General features: G+C 37.5%; 1 pseudogene across 1 annotated transcript; it reads left to right on the top strand.

Moving 5' to 3' along the window:
• The first annotated feature begins 23,403 nt into the window (after positions 1-23,403).
• Positions 23,404-24,736, top strand: LOC140517959 (nucleophosmin pseudogene; annotated as a pseudogene). The gene has a single exon (XR_011971795.1). The product of XR_011971795.1 is annotated as a nucleophosmin pseudogene (transcript).
• Positions 24,737-25,942: the final 1,206 nt, after the last annotated feature.

Genomic DNA, 25,942 nt, shown 5'->3' with positions numbered 1-25,942 from the left:
TATCCTAAGAACAATCCTACTATATAGTAGCCATTATTATCCCCATTTTATTGTTAAGGAAGCCAAGGCAAACTAAAATTAAATGATTCATCCTAGACTTAGAATGATAGTGTCTGAGGCCAGTTTTGAACTGAGATTTTCTTTATTACAGGTTCAGTGTTTTATTCACTGTACCAATGGCTGTCTCTAGATTTTTTCAGAGAAACAGGACTTTTCATTTGTATTTACATTTTTGCTTCTCTTAAATTCTGAATTTGAACTTCAATATTTCTACATGGATTTAGCCTTTCTCTCTGGAATTCTTTATAGTCTTCTCTTTACTTAAAAATCTATATTTTTTTCCATTTAGGCTTTTCTTTAGTTGTGCATGTAAGGTATTCTTGGTTGTAAACTTTTAGGAATAGGGTATTTCAAGCTTTCCACTTCTTTATAGTGGTGGCTATTAAATCATCTCTGATCCTGACTTGGACTCCTCAGTACTTGAATTCTTTCTGGTTACTTGCAGGAATATTTTTTCTTTAATCTGGAAACTCTACATTTCACCTGTAATATTCTTGGAAGTTTAAATTTGGGGTTTTCTTTCAAGAGATGGCCAATGTGTTTTTTTCTGATTCTATTTTGCTCTCTGATTCTTTTTTGCTATGAAAATTTCCTTTCTTTTGAAAATTTTCCTTTTCTTCTTCCCTTCCTACCATAGAGATGACATATGTAAAATTCCCCTTATTCAGTTCTTTCTCTAAACATACATGGCGTATTACTTTATGTATCTTTTACAATTATTTTACAGTTATATTAGATAAAATAATGTTGTTCTTAAAAAGATATTGATGTTACAATATGCAACATTCTCTTGCTTCTGCTCATTTCTTTCTTCATGATTTTCCACAATTCTTTCCATCTTTTTTCTAAAACCATTGAGATGATCATTTCTCAAAGCATGACACCATTCCATCTCATGCATATAATACAATTTGTTCAGCAATTCCTCAATTGATGTACACACTACCATTTTCAGTTTTTTGTCACCACAAAGACAGCTACTAGCAACATTTTAGAAAATATAGATTCTTTTTATATTTGGGAAGTAATCAAGTAGTAATATTGCAAGGTCAAAGGCTATAGATAGTTTCGTAATTCTTTGGGCATAAATCTAGATTGTTCCCCAGAAAGGGTGGATCAGTTAACAATTCCACCAAAAGTGAGTGTCCCAATTTTTCCATATCCCTTCCAATAGTTGTCATTTTCCCCGTCTATCATTTCAGCCAATCTGATAGGTGTTAAATGATGTCTCATGAGAGTTTTGATTTGCATTTCCCAAATCAACAATGATAAGAGCATTTTTTCACATGATTATAAATTGTTTTGATTTCTTCTTTAGAAAATTGCCTCTCCATATTCTTTGACCATTTATCAGTTAAGAGATGATTCATATTCCAAAAGATTTTTGAAAGGTCTTTATATATTTTAAGTAGATCTTTATCTTATAAACTGTCTAAAAATATTTTCCCAATTTTCTGCTTTCCTTCTGATCTTACCCATATTTCCTCTATTTGTACAGAAAAATTTGTTAATTTATTTTAATTCAAATGATTCATTTTACACCTAACTTTGCTCTCTCTCTTGTTTCTTCATAAGATGTTCACCTATCCATAAGTCTGATAAGTAATGCATTCCATGTCCTTCTAATTTTCTCATGAAATCACTCTTCATGTCTAGGTATTTAATGTGAATGAGAGGTAAATATCTTCCCTACACATTAATAGGCCTCAGGTGGAGTACATTAAGGGAAGCTTCATTAGGGGAGGCTTGTTTGATAGGCTCACACCTTTTTGTCAATTGGTAGTGAGGTATTGGGTGGCAAGGATTGCCATGCTCCTGGCTCTGAAAAGTGTATATATACTCTGAGGTGAAGTTTTGCTTTCTAACCAAAATCCAGAGTTCCTAGGTGAAGAAGAAAATATTACAAGCAGCCAGGAAGATATAATTTGAGTATCGTGGAATCAAATCAAAGTATTGTGGAAACACAATGAGGATAACATAAGATCTAGCAGCTTCTATATTTAAAGATCCTCTCTGACACTGACCTAATAATCTGGTTTATGGAGCAAGAATGGTTCAGATATCTATGAGATGATCCTCATATATCAAGTACCACTTTCATCACCCAGAATATCTAGCTCTGCTGCCATCTACTGTACATTTAATTGTATACACAGGAACATGCTTCCATTCTCCTTCTACATTCTTTTTTCTTTCTTTTTTTAAGAAAAGAGATTTATTTTATAGAGGCCCTTATTATTTTACAGATGTACATCTAGAGTTCTTTCTGAGATATTTTTTTTTGAGCACTCAAGTCTGTATGGGAGAAAGCAGATAAAAAGTCTATATATGGCTCTCTTAACCACCATTATATCTACAGCATCTTCACCATAAAGCAGGTAGTATGATCCATGTCTATTTTTTTTCTCTCTCCTGTTATGTTATTTCATTTAAATAGTTACTCTATTATTTACCAAGTTAAGGATAACATAATTCAATACAGTTGTGAACAGAGTTAAATGACTATAGAAGAGAAAACCTTAGATTGGGACTCTAAGTGCCGAGTCCATAAATCATTGTTTCAGACATGCCAGGATGATGGTCTCAGGCATTTAGACTTTTCCCATTTCAGACGTAATGTGTGTTTCTGTCCTATTCATAGATAGTAAAGTTTGCAAACTTGGGAATGTGCCACTCACTGTTTATGAAGCAAAGTTAAAGAATTGTTTTTATTTTGAATTCCCTTAGTTACAAGAACAGTTTTAATAAACCTGATAGTTTTTGGGGTACTTGCTCAAATGATGAAGGCAACTGATGTCAAGTGGGCAGGACTGAGATGAACTATGATGCCTGTGTTGATATAAAAAAGCAATCTAACTACTTCTATTTTAAGTAGATGGAGAGTCAACTCTGCTGTAAGGATTGGTAAGGAGAAGATCAGCTCCAGGGAAGATAGTTGTAAGAAGTGCCCAGCAAAGACACTCTACCCATAAAAAGCAACTTTTTAACTATTATAAAAACCTAATCAATTACAAAAGTCTATGAAGGAAGATCCTATCTGCATGAAGGGAAAGAACTGAGGGGCAGAGCCAAGATGGTGGAATAGAAAGGCACACTTAAGCAGGGTCTCTCCCCACAGCCCATAAAATACCTGTAGAGAGGGACTCTCAACACATTTTGGAGCAGCAGAAGTGGAGAACAACAGAGCAGAGGAGATTTCCAGCCCACAGTGACCTGAAATTCCCACAGAAATGTAGGTTGCACCACAAGCAGAGCCAAGCGTGGAGACCAGCCCAGCCTTGGCCACATGGCACCAAGAGGAGCAGATCTGAGCAGGCTTCAGGGACAGAATCTCCAGCATGCCACAGGTCCCTCCACCCTCAGACACCAAAGGTGAGCGAGAGGGTCCTTTCAGCTCGCGAAGAGGGGAGTGGGGTGTCTCCATAATTCAGGCCCCCTCAGGAGGCAGCAGCAAAGGCAGCAGCAGACAAGGGCTCACAAAGCAGGCAGGAGCTCAGATCCATTGTTGAAGGTCTCTGGATAAACCCCCTGAGGGAACTGAGACCCCTGTGGCAGCCCTGCCCCCATCTGAGCACCTGAACTTAATCTCACACTGAATAACAGCCCTGCCCCCACCAAAAGCCCTGAAGCTGGGAAGCAGCATTTGAATCTCAGCCTCCAAGCCCTAGATGGGCAGACCTGGAGGCCAGGTGGGTGTGGAGAGGAAACTCAGAAGTCAAGTAACTGGCTGGGAAAATGCCCAGAAAAGGGAAAAAAAATAAGAGTATAGAAGGTTACTTTCTTGGTGAACAGATATCTCCTTCCATCTTTTCAGATGAGGAAGAACAATACTTACCATCAGAGAAAGACATAAAAGTCAAGGCTTCTGTATCCCAAACATCCAAAATAAATATTCAATGGGCTCAGGCCATGGAAGAGCTCAAAAACGAATTTGAAAATCAAATTAGAGAGGTGGAGGAAAAACTGGGAAGAGAAATGAGAGAGATGCAAGAAAAGCATGAAAAGCAGGTCAACACCTTGCTAAAGGAGACCCCAGAAAATGATGGAGAACATGACACCTTGAAAAATAGGCTGACTCAATTGGCAAAAGAGGTTCAAAAAGCCAATGAGGAGAAGAATGCTTTCAAAAGCAGAATTAGCCAAATGGAAAAGGAAGTCCAAAAGCTCACTGAAGAAAATAGTTCTTTCAAAATTAAAATGGAACAGATGGAGGCTAATGACTTTATGAGAAACCAAGAAATCACAAAACAAAACCAAAAGAATGAAAAAATGGAAGTAATGTAAAATATCTCATTGGAAAAACAATTGACCTGGAAAACAAATCCAGGAGAGACAATGTACAAATTATAGCACGACCTGAAAGCCATGATCAAAATAAGAGCTTAGACACCATCTTTCATGAAATTATCAAGGAAAACTGCCCTGAGATTCTAGAACCAGAGGGCAAAATATGGATTCAAGGAATCCACAAATGGTCTCCTGAAAGAGATCCAAAAAGAGAAACTCCTAGGAACATTGTGGCCAAATTCCAGGGTTCCCTGGTCAAGGGGAAAATATTGCAAGCAGCTAGAAAGAAACAATTCAAGGGTTGTGGAAATACAATCAGGATAACATAAGATCTAGCAGCTTCTACATTAAGGGATCGAAGGGCATGGAATATGGCATTCCAGAAGTCAAAGGAACTAGGACTAAAATCAAGAATTACCTATTCAGCAAAACTGAGTATAATACTTCAGGGGAAAAAATAGTCTTTCAATGAAGTAGAGGACTTTCAAGCATTCTTGATAAAAAGACTAGAGCTGAAAAGAAAATTTAACCTTCAAACACAAGAAGGAAGAGAAGCATGAAAAGGTAAACAGCAAAGAGAAGTCATAAGGGACTTACTAAAGTTGAACTGTTTACATTCTTACATGGAAAGACAATATTTGTAACTCTTGAAACTTTTCAGTATCTGGGTAGTTGGTGGGATTACACACACACACACACACACACACACACACACACACACACACACACACACACACACACACACACACAAAGAGAGACAGAGAGCACAGAGTGAATTGAATAGGATGGGACCATATCTTAAAACAATGAAAATAAGGGGTGAGAGAGAATTATATTGCAATGAGAAAGGGAGAAATGGAATGGGACAAATTATCTCTCATAAAAGAGGCAAGCAAAAGACTTTTCAGTGGAGGGAAAAAGAGGGGAGATGAGAGAAAACCATGAAGCTTACTCTCATACATTCGACTAAAGGAAGGAATAAAATGCACACTCATTTTGGTATGAAAACCTATCTTACAATACAGAAAAGTAGGGGAGAAGGGGATAAGCAGGTTGGGGGGGAGGATGGAAGGGAGGGCAGTGGGAGGAGGGAGCAATTTGAAGTCAACACTCTTGGGGAGGGATAGGTTCCAAAGAGAGAATAGAAGCAATGGGGGGCAAGATAAGATGGAGAGAAATATAGTTAGTCTTACACAACATGACTATTGTGGAAGTCATTTGCAAAACTACACAGATATGGCCTATATTGAATTGCTTACTTCCCAAAGGGAATGGGTGCAGAGGGAGGGATGAAGAGAAGTTGGAAGTGGAAGTTTTAGGAACAACTGTTGAGTATTGTTCTTACTACTAAGAAATAAGAAGTACAGGTAATGGAGTATAGAAAGTTATCTGGCCCTACAGGACAAAAGAAAAGATGGGGGCAAGGGAAGGGAGTGATGTTAGAAAAGAGGGCAGATCAGTGAAAGGGGCAATTAGAATACTTGCCATTATGGGGTGGAGAGAGGGGAGAAATGGGGAGAAAATTTGGAACCCAAAATTTTGTGGAAATGAATGTTAAAAAGTTAAATAAATGAGTTTAAAAAAGAAAAAGAACTGATAAGTAGAAGTATGTATAGAATGAATTTATATATCTATATCTATATCTATATATATATATATATAGAGAGAGAGAGAGAGAGAGGTATATATTTATATCTAATCTAACCCTCTCTAGGGTGGGGGCAATAGAACAAAGATATTTACATGATAACTTTTTTAATGTGTATTTGAACTGATTTAAAAGGAGCAGTAAGCTATACATGATAGAGTTGCAATTTCATGTGAAAACATTTTTTTATTATACTGTATTATGTGAAAGAATATTTTATTCCATAAATTAAAAATAAATGTAATTTTTTAAAAGTAACATGAAATTTCACAATAAGAGAAAGAAAACCAGGGTCTTCAAGTGGCAGAAACTTGAGTTGGCTTGGTCACATGCATTCCTTATATGTGTCTTTCTACTTGCATGCTCTGCATGTGCCCACTCTTTCCATTGACTCTGTGTGTATTTGCAGGAAAGCATGCCTCATACTTTTAACTGAAAGGTTCATGCTCTAATTGTTGTATTAGCTTTCAACTAAATGAGTGAAGTGGTTTGAGTCCATGAGTTGTTTTGCAGCTTCCATCTTAAAGGACTACAGGGTTTTGAATGTGACAATCCAGAAGACAAAGGAGCGAGGATAATGTGGGGTCCCAAATGGGAAAAGTCATAATACTTGAATGAAATGAGAAGCCATTAGATGAAACTCTGTGAAAGGTGGAAACCAAGACATGGTGACCTGTTAAAAATCATATCTTAGATATAGAATTCTAAATTCCTTATCTACGTCATGATTCACATAAAGTGTAAAGCAAAAGCTATAACAAGAATATGGTGACCTGTTTATGACCATTTCAAGCAACATAAAAGCTTTCCTGTAGGCTTTTACTAAATAACACTGCGCAAAAGCCCAGGCTTGGAAATGAGCTCATTACTAAGCAGAATATCCAAAATATTCACCAGTCCATAGTGATACACTCTCTGGGACCTCCTTCCTTTCTCTGTTATTACAATCACTCTGGAGATTTGGAATGTTTTTGTGTTATTTTGGTGGGGGGGAGGGAGTTCACTGATTATTCTGGCTGCTGTCCCAGATATAAATTCTCAGCGGGGATTCATCTTACTGTCCCAATATAAGTAACCCAATTGATTAAAATACTATCTATAATAAACATGGAGCTGCTTGGCCTTTTCCTTTGGTATCAAACTTGCTTAACTATTTGGGGGAGGGGTAGGAGATCCAGGATTCTCTAGGTGGGGAAGTGTCAGACCTTACTGATTACAACCAAGAATCACCTACTCAGAAAAACTGAGTAAAATCCCTTCAGTGGCAATATGGATATTCAGTGAAATAGAGGATTTTCAAGCATTCCTTATAACAACACCAGAACTGAATAGAAAATGTGATTTCCAAATACAAGACTCAAGGGAAGCATAAAACGGTAAACAGGAAAGGGAAATTATGAGAGATTTAGTAAGGTTCAACTGTTTACATTCCTCCCTGGGAAGATGATACTTGCTACTCATAGGAACTTTCTCATAATTAAGGCAGTTCAGAGCACAATATAGACAGAAGATGCAGGGATGACTTGAACATGAAGGGATGAAGTCTTAAAAATGAAGTCAGAGTAAGAGAGGAATGCACTGGGAGAAAGGGAAAGGAAGGCATAGGAAGGTGTAAGTTACCTCACATAAAAGAGGCTAGAAACAGCTATTACAGTGTAGGAAAGGATAGAGGAGGTGAAGAGACATGAGTGAACCTTGCTCTCCTCGGGACTGACTCAAAAACGGGAGAAAATACAAACGGAGTTGGGGATAGAAGCCTATTTTACACTACAGGAAAGTTGGAGGGGAAGGAGGTAAGAAAAGGGAGGGCAGAATAGAGAAGGTAGTCAGAAGCAAAACACATCTGAGAATGATGGGGTGAAAGGAGGGACAAAAGAAAATGAATGCAGGGGATATGATGAAGGGAAATAGTTAACAATAGCAACTATGAAAAAAATTGAAGCAAGTTTCTCTGAAAAAGGCCTGATTTTTCAAACATATAGAGAAATGAGTCAAATTTAGAAATATAAGATTCATTCCACAAAGTAAGGAAAGTTATCTATAGCCATAAGAAAAAATCATTTAAAATACTATGGGCTGGAGCTATAGACACATCTAGAGTTACATGTAAATGATAAAACTAAAACAATTCTGAGGAACTACCTCATGCCTATTAGGATGGCAAACGTGACAGAAAAAAAGAAAATGACAAGTGGTAGGCAGGATGGGGGGAAAATGAGACATCAATGCACTGTTGGTGGAGATGTGAACTGATTTAACCATTCTGTACAGTAATTTGGAACTATATCCAGAGGGCTATAAAATCATGCATACAACTTTCAACCAACAATATCCCTATTAAATCAGAATCCCAAAAGAGACTAAAAATAACACAAAGGAAAAACATCTCTATTTGTACAAAAACATTTAGAGCAGCTCTTTTCTGGGGACAAACTATAGCAAACTGAGAGGATGCCCATCAACAGGGAAATGGCTGAACACATGATAGAATACTGTTGTTCTCAAAGAAACAATGAGCAGGATAATCTCAGACATAACCCAGAAAGACTTACATGAGCTGATGCAATGTGAAACATACTGTGTACAAAGTAACAGTATTACTGTACAATGATCAGCTATGAATCACTTAATTATTCTAAGCAATAAAAAGAATCAAGACCACTCTAAAAGACTTATGGTGAGAAATACTTTCCATCATCAGAGGAGAAAGTGATGGTGTCTGAATACAGATAGAATCCTGTGGGGTTTTCTATTTTCCTTAATTTTCTTGAGGATTTTTTTGTCTGTTTTTTCCTTGACAACATCACTGTTATGTCAATGTTTTACATGACTATACATAAAGAAACTATATCAAATTCTTGCCTTCTTAATGAGGAGAGGTGGGGAGAAGAAAGAAGAGTTTAGAACTCAAAGTTTTAAAAATGACTCTCAAAAATTGTTTTTACATGTAAGTGGGGAAAAATAAAATACTAAATAACTTTTTAAGATGGAACATGAAAAACCACAAAATAAATAAGAGGAATAGTCTAAGCAACACAAAAAACTTCCCTGGAACGTGTAGCTGAAGGGCACAGGTTTTGTTGTTTATTGTTTGTTTCTTCTTTCCTTTTCTGAGGGTGATACATGAATGCTTTAAATTGGCACCATTTCCTTAATTCAGAAGTTCTGGGCAGTTTTCTTCTGTTATTTCTTGCTTTGCTTGTAATTTCTCCCTGCCATGGCTTATGAATATATACATAAATACAAGCATGGGAATTCTTGCATGACCACAAATGAATATTTGTGTATGTTTATATTTTTTTGTTGTTGTTCAGTTATATCCTACTTTTTATGACTCCATTTTGGGGTTTTGGGGCAAAGATACAAGAGTGCTTTGTCCATTTCCATCTCTATGTCATTTTTCATATGAAGAAATTGAGGCAAAAAAGGTTAAGTGACCTACCCAGGGTCACATAGATAGTAAGTGTTTCAGGCCAGATTCAAGCTCATGAAGATGAGTTCCTAATTCCAAGTCCAGTGTTCTATTCACTCTGCCACCTCACTGCCTATATTTATATCTATACATAGATATTTATGTATATACACAAATTACCTTTCTTCATATGTGCATTTGTGTAAACATATATGTATATGTACATTTATAAATAAATTTTATTTTCATGTGTGTGTATGTGCATAGCAAAAGCCTCTCCCCAATACATCAGTGAAATTGTCAGAGCGTATGAAAAAGAAGTTCTCAAAAGAAGAATTACAAACTATTTATAACAATATGAAAGAATATACCAACTTACTAAATATAGGAGAAATGCTCATTAAAAAACCTCTGAGGCTTAGCGAAAATGACAGAAGGTGGAAGTAGTCCGTATTTTAAGGATTATGGAAAGATAAACACATGGGCATTATTGGTGGAGCTCTGAATATGTAACAATAATGAAAATATAAAATAACATGACTGTATTGTCAAGGTCGTGGTAACTATTTATATGCCAACATAGTTCTCAATCACGAAGTACGAAAGATTCTCCATATAGAAAGCAGAAGAAAATATTTATTTAAACACCAGAAAGTCAAATCCTAAAACCACAAAGCAAAATCCATCAGAGCAACCAAAAAGTTAATAAACATGATCACAGCAGGGGGCAAAGCCATTTGCAAACCTCCTTTCCCTTAGCCTGGGCCATCTCACTATTAACTGTTACACTGTGTCAATTACCCTGCATTCTATCCCCTCTGACCTGACCCAGCTCACTCACTTCCTCCCAGTTCTGCTTCATCCTATCTGTTCTGCCTGTTCAGGAAGCTCCTATAAATACATGTGACTTAGGCTTCCAGGTGATTTAAAGAGATCATATGGGACTGTTAATTAATGAGAAAGATCTTTCCATTTAAATTACTATTAAATGACTTATTTTATTATTTATATATTATATATAACACATACAAGCATATATTTTGCTATTTGTGTATTCTGTATCTGTCCATATACATGATTTGTGCATATATATATATGTGTGTGTGTGTGTATGTGTGTGTCTGTGTATATATATATATATTCATGTAAGTATCTATACATGTATGTACGTATGTATGTATATATGTATATGTATAGGGTAGGAAAGTGACACAGTTGATAGAGCCTGGGGCTTGAAATCAGAAAGACTCTTCCTCATGGATTCACATCCAGCTTCAGATGCTTACTATCTGTGTGAACTCGGCAGGTCACTGAGCTGTATTTGTCACAATTCCTCATTTGCAGAACAAGCTCGGAAGGAAATGGCAAACCATTCCAGTTACTCAGCCAAGAAAACCCTATATATGGCCACAGAGAAGTACATATAACTGAAATATGACTTGACAAAACATGAAAAGAGATCATTCAATTAGGTTTTATCTCAAGAACGTTATTGATAAGAAGAAATATCAATAAATATCAAAATATTTATGAAAGTATGGTAGAAAGGAAATGGAAAAAAATAGATACCTTTCAAATGAGGAATAAGTAGAAAGGTTAAATAAATTGTGGCACATAAATATTAGGGAACAATGCAAGACATAATACATGTGATAAATCCAGAGCTATATAGAATTATGTAAATGATAAACTGTAGAGTTAAATTAGCAGAATCAAGAAAACAATACACAAATGTCTGTAACAACGTAAATGAAAAATGGACATAAAACCATAAAAATGAATGTTACAAAATTACAAAAAAGAAACATTGTCCTACAGTATATTTACAAAATTAGGGAGTGTTAGATAAAACACAGACACAGACTTCCATTCACATGTAACATCAACATAACATATACAGACAAGAGCAATACAGATCCAACAATCAATTCTTTTGGTCATCTAAAATCATTACCCTAGGGCAGATACACTACCCCAATCAACTAGCATTTCCCTCCTCAGTGGACACCTTCAGGAATCTCAGAGTGCCTCCTAATACCTGTGCATACCTCAAACTTAGAGCTCTTACTTCTCATCTTAGGACTTACACTCCAAAGGTCCCCAAAGGTCTCTGAAGGACTGTTTTCTCCTAAGACTCCTGAAACTTCACTCCAACTGGCCAAATCCAGGTTGGTCCAGTTAGAAGGCAGAAATTCCTGGAATAATAAGAGGGTGAAATTCAGTCACCAGTTTCACCACTCTCTTTAGATCTATCAACATTTGTAGTCACGATCATCACCAGTTTCACACTATGGTTTTGTTTTGTTTTATTTTCTTTTGTTTTCTTTTGTTTTGTTTTGTTTTTTGGCATTTCTCTGCACACTTTTCTTGTTTAAACAAGTTCAGGGTTTCTTCAGGACATCGGGGGAGTTTCCCAAGATACACCAACTGCTCTAAGATTCAGCAGGACCACTCTTACCTCCATCCTTCTACTTATAAACCCCCTACCACACCCCTGAGTGTTGAGCCCCACATTGGGCACCAGATTGTTGGAAACACACCATTCTCATGAAAGTAATTCAAAGAATGAGTTGAGGAAGACAAATTTATTTACACATCCATATAATGGTGCTGTTCTCAGAGAACTGAATAGAATAGAACCCTGTACAGAAGCAAAAGTGAATTTAAATAGTCTTTGGGAGATCAGACCTATCTTTAGAATCAGAATTGGTCCAGACTCCTCAGGATTACAGTCTTTCTGACACTCTCATTACACAGCATTCATTAGTGTGTTCCCTCCTCCTAAACATGCTTCAACATAGTTTCCATGATTAAAAAAATTAAAGGAATAATTTTATGTAGAATGTGTCCGTTAACATACATGAAACTTACTAAGCAAACACAACTGAGGGAATGCCTTGGTCTCATCTTCCCCTTTATTTTGGCACTCTCCTGCAAATGCAGGACCTTGACTTCTTTTGATCAGTACTCTCTATAGTACTCCCTTCCTGTCATTTGGCTACTAAATGTTTCATTCTGTGGAGGATTAACAAACTTTATCTCTTTCTTCCTCACAAGGGTGAGGCTTTGTTTTCACAAGTGTGGCCCCAACAGTGGCCATGAATATCCCAGTACAATTCTGAATCATGAAATACTCTCAGAGGAAAGATGCTAAGATTAAGGAAAACTAGTTGAGGCTTCTTACAGAAGGAGGGACTTAGAAACCTAAAAGTAGGTCAGTTAAGAGGTAGAGTTGAGAAGGAATGGTATTCTGTGAATAGGAGGACAATTAACGAAAATATTCTGAGTCAGGAGATGGTATGTCATGTTCTAAGAACAGCATTGCATCAAAGACTACATGATGGAGAATATGGTAGAAGAAGATGGAAAGATAGGGATTGTTCCGGTTATGAAGGATTTTATACAGAGGATTTTATATTTGATCCTGGAGTTAATAGGAACCAAAGGAGTTTATGAAATATGTAAAGAGTATGCTCAGATATGAGTTTAAGGAAGATCACTTTGCTTAATAAAGAATGGATCCTGGAGTGAAGAGAGACTTGAGGCAGAGAGACCAACAAGCAAGCTATTACAATTGCTCAGGTATAAAGTGATGAGGGCCTGTACCAGGGTGATTTCTGTGTCAGAGAGCAGAAGGAGGTAGATATACAAGAGATGTGAAAGACGTGAAAATGATTTGACATCTTATTGGATATGGACAGTAAAAGAGAGTAAGGGGTTGAAGGTGACAACACTGTTTGTGATCTTGGATGACTGGGGAAATAGTTGTACCACCAAGAGTAACAAGGAAGTTAGGCAGAGAGGAAGGTTTGCAAGGAAAAATAATGAGTTTAGTTTTTGAAGCAAAGACTTTAACATGACTATAGAATGTTGAGTTCAACATGTGTAAAAGGCAGCTGGACATGAAAAGACTGGAGATCAGTAGAGAACACCAAACAAATGGATCTGAGAGTGATCTTAAAGAGGATAATTGAAACTATGGGAGCTGATAACATCACCAAGTGGAACGTAGGAAGAAGAGAAGAGGGCACGGGATGGAACCCCAAAGAACCTTCCTTATTAGCAGGTGTAATATAGATAAAGAAGGAGCAAAAGACAGAAAGAAAGAGCAATCAGAGAGATAGGAAAAGTAGGAGAGGGAAATGTCATAAAAAGCTAGAGAGAAGAGAATATGAAGGAGCAGAGGGTGCTTGACAGGATTGAAGGTTCAGAGAGGTCAAGAAGGATGAGAATTGAGATAAGATCATTAGAATTGACAGTAAATGGGTCATTATTAACTTTTGAAAAAGGAGTTTCAATTAAATGATGAGATTAGAAGCCAGACTGCAAAGAGTTAAGAACAGAGTTAAAGGAAAAGAAACTGAGGCGTTCATTTTAGACATGTTTAGTTTAACCCCAAAAGGGGTAAGATGCACATAATGAATGCTCATTAATTCTTGATTTGCCTCATGTTTAACAATTGCAGAGAAATTAGTCACATGAACAAAACATGTAAACCACTAAAAGAATAAATCTTTTCTCTATACCTGCAGACATCAGAAACAGGAAAGATTCTCAGGGACACGAAGAGGATTGGATGATACATGGAGAGATAGATGAACGGATAAATGGACAGATGGATGGACAGATTTTTACTCTGAATTAGGAGGTAATCACATAACTTGAAATTTTTTAAGCCTTTTCCTTCACCTCTTATTCTAAGTGGTCTCTTTGTACTCAATGTTCTTGAGTTCCCTCTCCATGTCATTCACATGTTTATGTGAATGAGGAAGTTTTTGTCTGGTCTGATACTCTTTTTTCTCACTGTGTCTCTTGTACAGTAATACAAGGCTGTGTCCTCAATTTTAAGGGAATTCATCTGCAGCTTCAGCATGCTGTTGCTGTTGTCCCTGGAGATGGTGAATCTGCCTTTCACAGAGTCTGCATAGTTTGTGCTTGCTCCATTACTACTAATACGTGAGACCCACTCCAGTCCCTTTCCTGGAGCCTGCCGGACCCAGTACATAGCATAGCTGCTGAAGGTGAATCCAGAACCTTTGCAGGAAAGCTGAATCGATCCTCCAGGCTGTCTCACATCTCCCCCAGACTCTATCAGCTGAACATCACAACGGATACCTGCAAACAGAATCATTAAAGACAATAGTCACACAAATATTTCACTTCAAAATGTATTTCCTTGGTCAAGAAACCAACAAAAGACAAAACTACCTTGTAAAATAGTCAGAATGAAAATTCCATTCAGACCTAATCCCATTATTTCAGCTCTACAATGTCAGTCCTTAGGAGAGAAAAACCACACAAAAGAAATGTTCCTCTCCCAGGTCTACAGACACAGGTTTTTGCTGGTATTCATCCCTAGAGGGAGGAGTCCAATTTGCATTTCTGTCTCTCTTCACTATTAGTAAGAACAACTGTCTCCCACTGGGATGAGTCCCCTCCCTGAGTTGTTTCCCTCAGAATTAGTTCTAAAATCCTGAGGAAGATCAGTGACACTGAGAGTCTCAATATCATTGGTGCCAACTTAGTGTCTGTCCCTCTCCACCACTTCAATCACCTCAACACCAAGGGAATGTTCCTCAGGCTTTTCTATTTTTCTGTAATTTCCCAGCTTATTCCATTGCTATTCCTAATTAGGAAGGCACCCCAAGCATTTGGAATTTTTTGTGTTCACCCTTGGAGTTTGGGGGTGGCAGCATTCCTGAGCTCACTGTTGTTTGGTTATAGGGCTATTTTCTATTCATAATTTTTTAAATTGGATTTCATGTGGATTATGTATGTCCAGTCCCATTTATGGTCCCTTATATCCAGAGTATGCTCTGTTGGCATGAGGGAAGTCATTATTAAGTTTTGAGTGTGAGCAGTATATTTCAGAAATCAGCAGACATCGAAAATCAGGGCTTGACTTTAATTTCTTTTAATTTAAACAACTAAGGGATAGAGAAAATTTTACTAATGTAGATTAAACTTAAAAGTGCATTGTGTATTCACTTTTCTTACCTGCAAAGCCAGTGTGAAAATCATAAAAACTTACCAGCAAACCCAAACTCAAATCCCTCTGAGTTGGAGGAATTGAGGCACAAAATGAACAGAGGATAATAGAGCCTGGTGTACCTCCAGGATCCTCCAAAATATTCCATGTTTTATTTCTCAGAAGGTCTCATTGGGTGTGGTGTGACTGACACAATATCCTCTGAAGTATCTGGGGAAAGGTGTAGACTGAGGCTCAGACTGCTCCTTCCCAGAGCAAGGAAGTCTGCTGCCATCTACTGTACACAGAGGCATCACAACACACAGCATTTTTCTGCCCTATGTCCGTTTGACATTAATGCTTTTCTTATTCAGAAAAAGTATTTCTCATCAGGGACCATTAAAACACTGACAAAATACAAGTTATTTTTCAATTAGCCTTTGAGATTGTGGAATTTTGTATTTTGTAAAACTTGAACTGGGTTTTTTTTTTTCTGTTTCTCTGTTTTTTCTTCTCCTGGCAAAGGCCTTACACTTGCAATATCCTGTCATTGCTACATCACTTTTAGGAAAACAACAATTCAAAGCAGCTTGTAGAATGCAGCTAAATTTATGTGCCTACCAAATATATCTTGACCTCCCTAACCTGAAAACGTTCTTTCACCCTATTATCATCTTCAAGCTATCTTTCCAAATCTTTTCTCTTTCACTAACTCCTAGAAGAAGTATATACTTGCTACCTTCCTTTAAGGTTTTCTCAGCATTTTTTGATCCATTTTCTAACCTCACTCAGGTTATATAAATTCTGTCCTCAACTCTGTGTGTGCGTTTGAGTTTTCTTCCCTTATTTGGATAATTCAGACAAAAATGAAGTAGTTTTGTTTATATAAATTTTTATTTGAGCACCCTAATTATATAACAGTTTTCTCTAACCTTTCTTTACCTTTCTCCCTTGTGTGAGTATTCCTCTTCCCCTCTCCACTCTTCTCTTAGGATCATTAAGACATAATGAAATCACTCTCACCTTCTGTCTAATTAGATTTCCTCCATAGGGACACAATCTTCCCATTTTTCAACATGAGGAGTTTATCCTAGTTTAGTCTTTATAATTGTGTTTATGATGAAAAGAGAAGAGAAATCAGGGAAAGTGGAGAAGGTAGTATACATTGACACAAGACCTACTATATCCCAGGAATTGTGCTAAATGCTTTTCACCAGTGTCTCCTCATATCCTAACAACAATCCTGCTATATAATAGCCATTATTATTACCATTTTATTGCTAAGGAAGCCAAGGAAAATTAAAATTAAAAGATTCATCTGAGAGTGCGAAAGCTGATGTTTGAAGCCAGTGTTGAATTCAGGTATTCTTTATTACAGGTTCAATGTTATATTCACTGTATCACTGACTGTTGCCACTAGTTTTTTTCAGAGAAACAGGACTTTGCATTTTTACTTACATTTTTGCTTCTCTTAAATTCTGCATTTAAACTTCATCAATTCTCCATGGCTCTAGCTTTTCTCAGGAATTCTTTATAGTCCTCTATATTCTTAAAAATCAAAATTTTTTCCATTTAGGCTTTTCTTTCGTTGTGCATCTAAGATATTCTTGGTTGTAAACATTTAGGAATAGTGTGTTTCAACCTGTCCACTTCTTTATAGTGGTGACTATTAAATCATTTGTGATCTTAACTTAGACTCCTCAATACTTGAATATTTCCTGGTTACTTCTAGGAATGTTTTTCTTTAATCCGGAAGTTTTAGTTTGGGGTTTTCTTTCAAGAGATGGCCATTGTGTTTCTTTTCTGATTCTATTTTGCTCTCTGATTCTTTATTGCCATGTAAATTTCCTTTTTTTCAAAATTTTCCTTTTTTTTCATTCCTCCCTACCATAGAGATGGCATATATAAAATTCTCCTTATTCTGTTCTTTCTCTAGACATAGATGGCATATTTCCTTACGTGTCTTTTATAATTACTTTATACTTATATTAGATAAAATAACTTTTGCTCTTAAAAAGATTTTGATGGTATTATATGCAACATTCTTTTCTTTGTCCTCATTTCATTCTTCATTATTTTCTGCAATTCTTTCCATCTTTTTTCTAAAACCATTGAGATGATCATTTCTCATAGCATGACACCATTCAATCCCATGCATATACTACAATTTGTTCAGCAGTGCCCCAATTGATGTACACCCCACAATTTTCAGTTTTCTGTCACCACAAAGAGAGCTACTAGTAACATTTTAGAATGTATAGATTCTTTTTATCTTTGGGAAGTAATCCAGTAGTAGTATTGCAAGGTCAAAGGTTATAGGTAGTTTCATAATTCTGTGGGCATAAATCTAGATTGTTCCCCAGAAAGGTTGGATCAGTTAACAGTTCCACCAAAAGCGAGTGTCCCAGTTTTTCCATATCCCCTCCAATATTTGTTATTTTCCCTTTCTGTCATTTTAGCCAATCTGATAGGTGTAAAATGATGTTTCATGAGAGTTTTGATTTGCATTTCCCAACTCAATAATGATAAGAGCATTTTTTCACATGATTATAAATTGTTTTGATTTCTTCTTTAGAAAATTGCCTCTCCGTATCCTTTGATCATTTATCAACTAAGAGATGACTCATGTTCCAACAAATTTTTGAAAGTTCTTTATATATTTTAAATGAGATCTTTATCTTAAAAACTATCTACAAAATGTTTTTTCCCAATTTTCTGCTTTCCTTCTGATCTTGCCCACATTTGCTCTATTTGTACACAAAGATTTGTTAATTTATTTTAATTCAAATGATTCATTTTACACCTCACTTTTCTCTCTCTCTTGTTTCTTCATAAGATGTTCACCTATCCATAAGTCTGATAAGTAATGCATTCCATGTCCTTCTAATTTTCTCATGAAATCACCCTTCATGTCTAGGTATTTAATGTGAATGAGAGTTAAATATCTTCCCTACCCATTAATAGGCCTCAGGTGGAGTACATTAAGGGAAGCTTCATTAGGGGAGGCTTGTTTGATAGCCTCACACCTTTTGTTAATTGCTAGTGAGGTACTAGGTGGCAAGGATTGCCATGCTCCTGGCTCTGAAAAGTGTATATATGCTCTGAGGAGAAGTTTTGCTTTGTAACCAAAATTCAGAGTTCCTAGGTGAAGAAGAAAATATTACAAGCAGCCAGGAAGATATAATTTGAGTATCGTGGAATCAAATCAAAGTATTGTGGAAACACAGTGTGGATAACATAAGATCTAGCAGATTCTACATTTAAAGATCCTCTCTGACATTGACCTAATAATCTGGTTTATATGTTTCAGATTTCTATGAGATGATCCTCATATATCAAGTACCACTTTCATCACCCAGAATATCCAGGTCTGCTGCCACCTGCTGAACATTTGATTGTTTACTCAGGAGCATGCTTCTATTCTCACTTCTACATTCTTATTTTTTCTTTTTTATAGAAAAGGGATTTATAATTTCAGGGCCCTTATTCTTTTAGAGATCTACATCTACAGTTCTTTCTGAAATAATTTCTTTTGAGCACTCAATTCTGTAGGGGGGAAAGCAGATAAAAAGTCTATATATGGCTCCCTTAATCACCATTATATCTCTACTATCTTCATCATAAAGCAGGAAGTATGAGCCATGTCTATTTGTTTTCTCTCTCCTGTTATTGTTATTTCATTTTAGACAGTTACTCTATTATTTACCAAATTAAGGATAACCTAATTCAATACAGTTGTGAACAGAGTTCAATGACTTTAGAAGAGAAAACCTTAGATTGGGACTCTAAGTGCTCAGTCCGTAAATTATTGTTTCAGACATGCCAGTAAAATTGTTTCAGGCATTTAGACTTTTCCCATTTCAGACATAATATGTGTTTGTGTCCTATTCATAGATAGAAAAGTTTGCAAACTTGTGAATGTCCCCAGCACTGTTTATATAGCAAAGTTAAAGAATTGTTTGTATTTTGAATTCCCTTAGTTGACAAGAACAGTTCTTATAAACCTAATAGTTTTTGCGGTCCTTGCTCAAATGATGAAGGCAACTGATGTCAAGTGGGCAGGACTGAGATGTACTATGATGCCTGTGTTGATACAAAAAAGCAATCTAACTACTTCTATTTAAAATAGATGTAGAGTCAACTCTGCTGTAAGGATTTGTAAGGAGAAGAGCAGCTCCAGGGAATATAGTTGTAAGAAGTGCCCAGCAAAGACACTGTACCCATAAAAAGCAACTTTTTAACTACTATAAATACCTGATCAATTACGAAAGTCTCTGAAGGAAGATCCTATCAGCATAAAGAGAAAGAAATGAGGGGTGGAGCCAAGATGGTGGAACAGAAAGGCACACTTAAGCAGGGTCTCTCCCCACAGCCCATAAAATACCTGTAGAGAGGGACTCTCAACACATTTTGGAGCAGCAGAAGTGGAGAACAACAGAGCAGAGGAGATTTGCAGCCCACAGTGACCTGAAACTCCCACAGAAACATAGGTTGCAGCACAAGCAGAGCCGAGCTTGGAGAGCAGCCCAGCCTTGGCCACATGGCACCGAGAGGAGCAGATCCGACCAGGCTTCGGGGACAGAATCTCCAGCATCCCACAGGTTCCTCCACCCAGAGATACCAAACTTGAGCGAGAGGGTCCTTTCATCTCACCGAGAGGGGAGCAGGGTGTCTTCATAATTCAGGCCCCCTCAGGAGGCAGCAGCGAAGGCAGCAGCAGACAAGGGCTCACAAAGCAGGCAGGAGCTCATATCCATTGTTGAAGGTCTCTGCATAAACCCCCTGAGGGAACTGAGACCCCTGTGGCAGCACTTCCCCCATCTGAGCACTTAAACTTAATCTCACACTGAATAACAGCTTTGCCCCCATCAAAAGCCCTGAAGCTGGGATGCAGCATTTGAATCTCAGACTCCAAGCACTAGCTGGGCAGATCTGGAGGCCAGGTGGGTGTGGAGAGGAAACTCAGAAGTCAAGCAACTGGCTGGAAAAATGCCCAGAAAAGGGGAAAAAAATAAGACCATAGAAGGTTACTTTCTTGGTGAACAGATATCTCCTTCCATCCTTTCAGATGAGGAAGAACAATACTTACCATCAGGGAAAGACATAAAAGTCAAGGCTTCTGTATCCCAAACATCCAAAATAAATATTCAATGGGCTCAGTCCATAGAAGAGCTCAAAAACGAATTCGAAAATCAAATTAGAGAGGTGGAGGAAAAACTGGGAAGAGAAATGAGAGAGATGCAAGAAAAGCATGAAAAGCAGGTCAACACCTTGCTAAAGGAGACCCCAAAAAATGCTGGAGAAAATAGCACCTTGAAAAAGAGGTTAACTCAATTGGCAAAAGAGGTTCAAAAAGCCAATGAGGAGAAGAATGCTTTCAAAAGCAGAATTAGCCAAATGGAAAAGGAAGTCCAAAAGCTCACTGAAGAAAATAGTTCTTTCAAAATTAGAATGGAACAGATGGAGGCTAACGACTTTATGAGAAACCAAGAAATCACAAAACAAAACCAAAAGATTGAAAAACTTGAAAAAAAACAAAAAAATGAAAAGAGTGGAAAATAATGTGGAATATCTCATTGGAAAAACAACAGACCTGGAAAATAGATCCAGGAGTGACAATTTAAAAATTATGGCACTACCTGAAAGCCATGATCAAAATAAGAGCCTAGACATCATCTTTCATGAAATGATCAAGGAAAACTGCCCTGAGATTCTAGAACCAGAGGGCAAAATAAGTACTCAAAGAATCCACCAATCCCCTCCTGAAAGAGATCCAAAAAGAGAAACTCCTAGGAACATTGTGGGCAAATTCCAGAGTTCCCTGGTCAAGGAGAAAATATTGCAAGCAACCAGAAAGAAGCAATTCAAGTATTGTGGAAATACAATCAGGATAACATAAGATCTAGCAGCTTCTACATTTAGGGATTGAAGGGCATGGAATATGATATTCCAGAAGTCAAAGGAACTAGGACTAAAACCAAGAATCACCTACTCAGCAAAACTGAGTACAATAATTCAGGGGAAAGAATGGTCTTTCAATGAAATTGAGGACTTTCAAGCATTCTTGATGAAAAGACCAGAGCTGAAAAGAAAACTGGATTTTCAAACACAAGAATGAAGAGAAGCATGAAAAGGTAAACAGCAAAGAGAAGTCATAAGGGACTTACTAAAGTAGAACTGTTTACATTCCTACATGGAAAGACAATATTTGTAACTCTTGAAACTTTTCAGTATCTGGGTAGTTGATGGAATTACACACACATACATGCACACACACACACACACACACACACACAAAGAGAGACAGAGACCACAGAGTGAATTGAATAGGATGGGATCATATATAAAAAAAAGGAAAATAAGCGGTGAGAGAGAAATATATTGGGAGGAGAAAGGGAGAAATGGAATGGGACAAATTATCTCTCATAAAAGAGGCAAGCAAAAGACTTTTCAGTGCAGGGACAAAGAGGGGAGATTAGAGAAAAACATGAAGGTTACTCTCATACATTTGACTAAATGAAGGAATAAAATTCACACTCATTTTTGGTATGAAAACCTATCTTACAATACAGGAAAACAGGGGAGAAGTGGATAATCGGGGGGCGGGATGGGTGGAAGGGAGGGCAGTGGGAGGAGGGAGCAATTTGAAGTCAACACTCTTGGGGAGGGATAGGTTCCAAAGAGAGAACAGAAGCAATAGGGGGCAGGATAGGATGCAGACAAAAATAGTTAGTCTTACACACCACGACTATTATGGAAGTCATTTGCAAAACTACACAGATGTGGCCTATATTGAATTGCTTGCTTCCCAAAGGGAATGGGTGGGGGGGGAGGGATGAAGAGAAGTGGGAAGTCAAAGTTTTAGGAACAGCTGTTGAGTATTGTTCTTACTACTAAGAGATAAGAAATACAGGTAATGGGGTATAGAAAGTTCTCTGGCCCTACAAGACAAAAGAGAAGATGGGGGCAAGGGAAGGGAGGGATGTTAGAAGAGAGGGCAGATCGGTGAAAGGGGCAATTAGAATACTTGCCATTATGGGGTGGGGGGAAGGGAGAAATGGGGAGAAAATTTGGAACCCAAAATTTTGTGGAAATTAATGTTAAAAGTTAAATAAATGAATTAAAAAAAGAAAAAGAACTGATAAGGAGAAGTATGTATAGAATGAATTTAAATATATATATATATATATATAGAGAGAGAGAGAGAGAGAGAGAGAGACAGAGACAGAGACAGAGACAGAGACAGAGAGAGACAGAGAGAGAGAGACAGAGAGAGCGAGAAAGAGAGGTATATATTTGTATCTAATCTAACCCTCTCTAGGGTAGGGGCAATAGAACAAAGATATTTCCATGATAACTTCTTTAAAGTATATTTGAACTGATGTAAAAGGAGCAGTAAGCTATACATGATAGAGTTACAATTTCATGAGCAAACATTTTTTTATTATACTATATTGTGTCAAAGATTGTTTTATTCCATGAATTAAAATTAAATGTAATTTTTTTAAAGTAACATGAAATTTCACAATAAGAGAAAGGAAACCAGGGTCTTCAAGTGGCAGAAACTTGAGTTGGCTTGGTCACATGCATTCCTTATATGTGTCTTTCTACTTGCATACTCTGCTTATGCCCACTCTTTCCATTGACTCTGCGGGTATTATGTGGGAAAGCATGCCTCATACTTTTAACTGAAAGGTTCATGCTCTAACTGTTGTCTTCACTTTCAACTAAATGAGTGAAGTAGTTTGAATCCATGAGTTCTTTAGCAGCTTCCATCTTAAAGGACTACAGGGTTTTGAATGTGACAATCCAGAAGACAAAGGAGCAAGGATAATGTGGGGTCCCAAATGGGAAAAGTCACAATACTTGAATGAAATGAGAAGCCATTGGATTAAACTCTGTGAAAGGTGGAAACCAACACATGGTGACCTGTTAAAAATCATATCTTAGATATAGAATTCTAAATTCCTTATCTAAGTCATTATTCACATAAAGTGTAAAGCAAAAGCTATAACAAGAATATGGTGACCTCTTTCCTCGGTGTGATTCCGTCCTGATCGGAGCCCCTCGGGAGCCAGAGCCACTCTCCGTCCGCCTCGTCGCTCTCCTTTGAACACTGCCCTTCTCTCCTCAGTATCGCCGCACCAATGAAGGACTCCATGGAAATGGACATGAGCCCCCTCCGGCCCCAGAATTTCCTCTTCGGTTGTGAACTAAAGGCTGACAAAGATTATCATTTTAAGGTAGATAATGATGAAAATGAGCACCAGTTGTCCTTGAGGACTGTGAGTTTAGGGGCTGGTGCAAAAGATGAATTGCATATTGTTGAAGCAGAGGCACTGAACTATGAAGGCAATCCAATTAAAGTAACACTGGCATCTTTGAAAATGTCTGTGCAGCCTACAGTTTCTCTAGGTGGCTTTGAGATTACACCACCAGTAGTTTTGCGGTTGAAATGTGGTTCGGGACCTGTACATGTGAGTGGCCAGCACCTAGTAGCCCTGGAGGAAGATGCAGAATCAGATGATGAAGAGGAAGATGATATGAAACTCCTAAATATGTCTGGCAAACGATCTGCTCCTGGAGTTGGTAGCAAGGTTCCACAGAAAAAAGTAAAACTGTCTGAAGAAGATGAAGATGATGATGAAGAAGATGATGATGATGAAGATGATGATGATGATGACTTTGAAGATGAAGAAAGTGAAGAAAAGACCCCTCCAGTGAAGAAATCTGTTCGTGATGCTGCAGCAAAAAATGCACAAAAATCAAACCAGAATGGAAAAGATTCAAAGCCGTCCACACCAAAATCAAAAGGTCAAGAATCCTTCAAAAAGCAGGACAAGACTCCTAAGACTCCCAAAGGACCTACTTCTCTAGAGGATATTAAAGCAAAAATGCAGGCCAGCATTGAAAAGGGTGGTTCCCTCCCAAAAGTGGAAGGCAAATTCATCAACTATGTAAAGAATTGCTTCCGGATGTCTGATCAGGAGGCTATTCAAGATCTCTGGCTGTGGAGGAAATCTCTTTAAGAAAATAAGTTTGAACAGTTTGTTAAAATTTTCCGTCTTATTTCTGTAACAGTTGATATCTGGCTGTCCTTTTTATAATGCAGAGTGAGAACTTTCCCTACCGTGTCTGATAAATGTCGTCCAGATTACTTTGCCAAGAATGTGTTGTCCAAAATGCCTGTTTAGTTTTCAAAGATGGAACTCCACCCTTTGCTTCATTTAAGTATGTATGGAATGTTATGTTAGGGCATAGTAGTAGTGGTGGTCAGACAAATGGAAATGGTGGGGAGACAAAAGTATACATGTGAAATAAATTCAGTATTTTAATAAAGTAAAAAAAAAAAAAAAAAAAAGAATATGGTGACCTGTTTATGACCATTTCAAGGAACATAAAAGCTTTCCTGTAGGCTTTTACTCAATAGCACTACGTAAAAGCCCAAGCTTGGAAATGAGCTCATTACTAAGCAGAATATCCAAAATATTCACCAGTCCATAGTGATACACTCTCTGGGTCCTCCTACCTTTCTCTGTTATTAAAATCACTCTGGAGATTTGGAATGTTTTTGTGTTTTTTTTGGGGGGGAAGGGAGTTCACTGATTATTCTGGCTGCTGTCCCAGATATAAATTCTTAGCAGGGATTCATCTTACTGTCCCAATATAAGTAACCCAATTGATTAAAATACTACCCATAATCAACATGGAGCTGCTTGGCCTTTTCCTTTGGTATCAGACTTGCCTAACTGTTTGGGGAACGGGTAGGAGATCCAGGATTCTCTAGGTGGGGGAGTGCCAGACCTTACTGATTACAATCAAGAATCACCTACCCAGAATAACTAAGTAAAATGCCTTCAGTGGCAATATGGATATTCAGTGAAATAGAGGATTTTCAAGCATTCCTTAGGACAAGACCAGAACTGAATAGAAAATGTGACTTCCAAATACAAGACTCAAGGGAAGGATAAAACAGTAAACAGGAAAGGGAAATCGTGAGAGATTTAGTAAGGTTCAACTGTTTACATTCCTCCCTGGTAAGAAGATACTTGCTATTCATAGGAACTTTCTCATAATTAAGGCAGTTCAGAGCATAATATAGACAGAAGGTGCAGGGATGACTTAATCATGAAGGGATGAATTCTGAAAAATGAAATCAGAGTAAGAGCGGAATGTACTGGGAGAAAGGGAAAGGAAGGGATACGAAGGTGTAAGTTACCTCACATAAAAGAGGTTAGAAACAGCTATTACAGTGTAGGAAAGGATAGGGGAGGTGAAGAGACATGAGTGAACCTTACTCTCCTCGGGACTGACTCAAAAACGGGAGAAAATACAAACGCAGTTGGGGGTAGAAGTCTGTTTTACACTACAGGAAAGTTGGAGGGGAAAGGGATAAGAAAAGGGAGGGCAGAATAGGGGAGAAGGTAGTCAGAAGGAAAACATACCTGAGAATGATGGGGTGAAAGGAGATACAAAAGAGAATGAATTCAGGGGATATGATGAAGGGAAATAGTTAACAATAGCAACTGTGAAAAAAAATCGAAGCAAGTTTCTCTGAGAAAGGCCT

This window comes from Notamacropus eugenii, chromosome 1 (assembly GCF_028372415.1).
Source record: "Notamacropus eugenii isolate mMacEug1 chromosome 1, mMacEug1.pri_v2, whole genome shotgun sequence".
Taxonomy (NCBI): Eukaryota; Metazoa; Chordata; class Mammalia; order Diprotodontia; family Macropodidae; genus Notamacropus; species Notamacropus eugenii.
The sequence above is the reverse complement of the archived record's forward strand: the minus strand, read 5'-3'. Positions and strand labels throughout refer to the sequence as shown.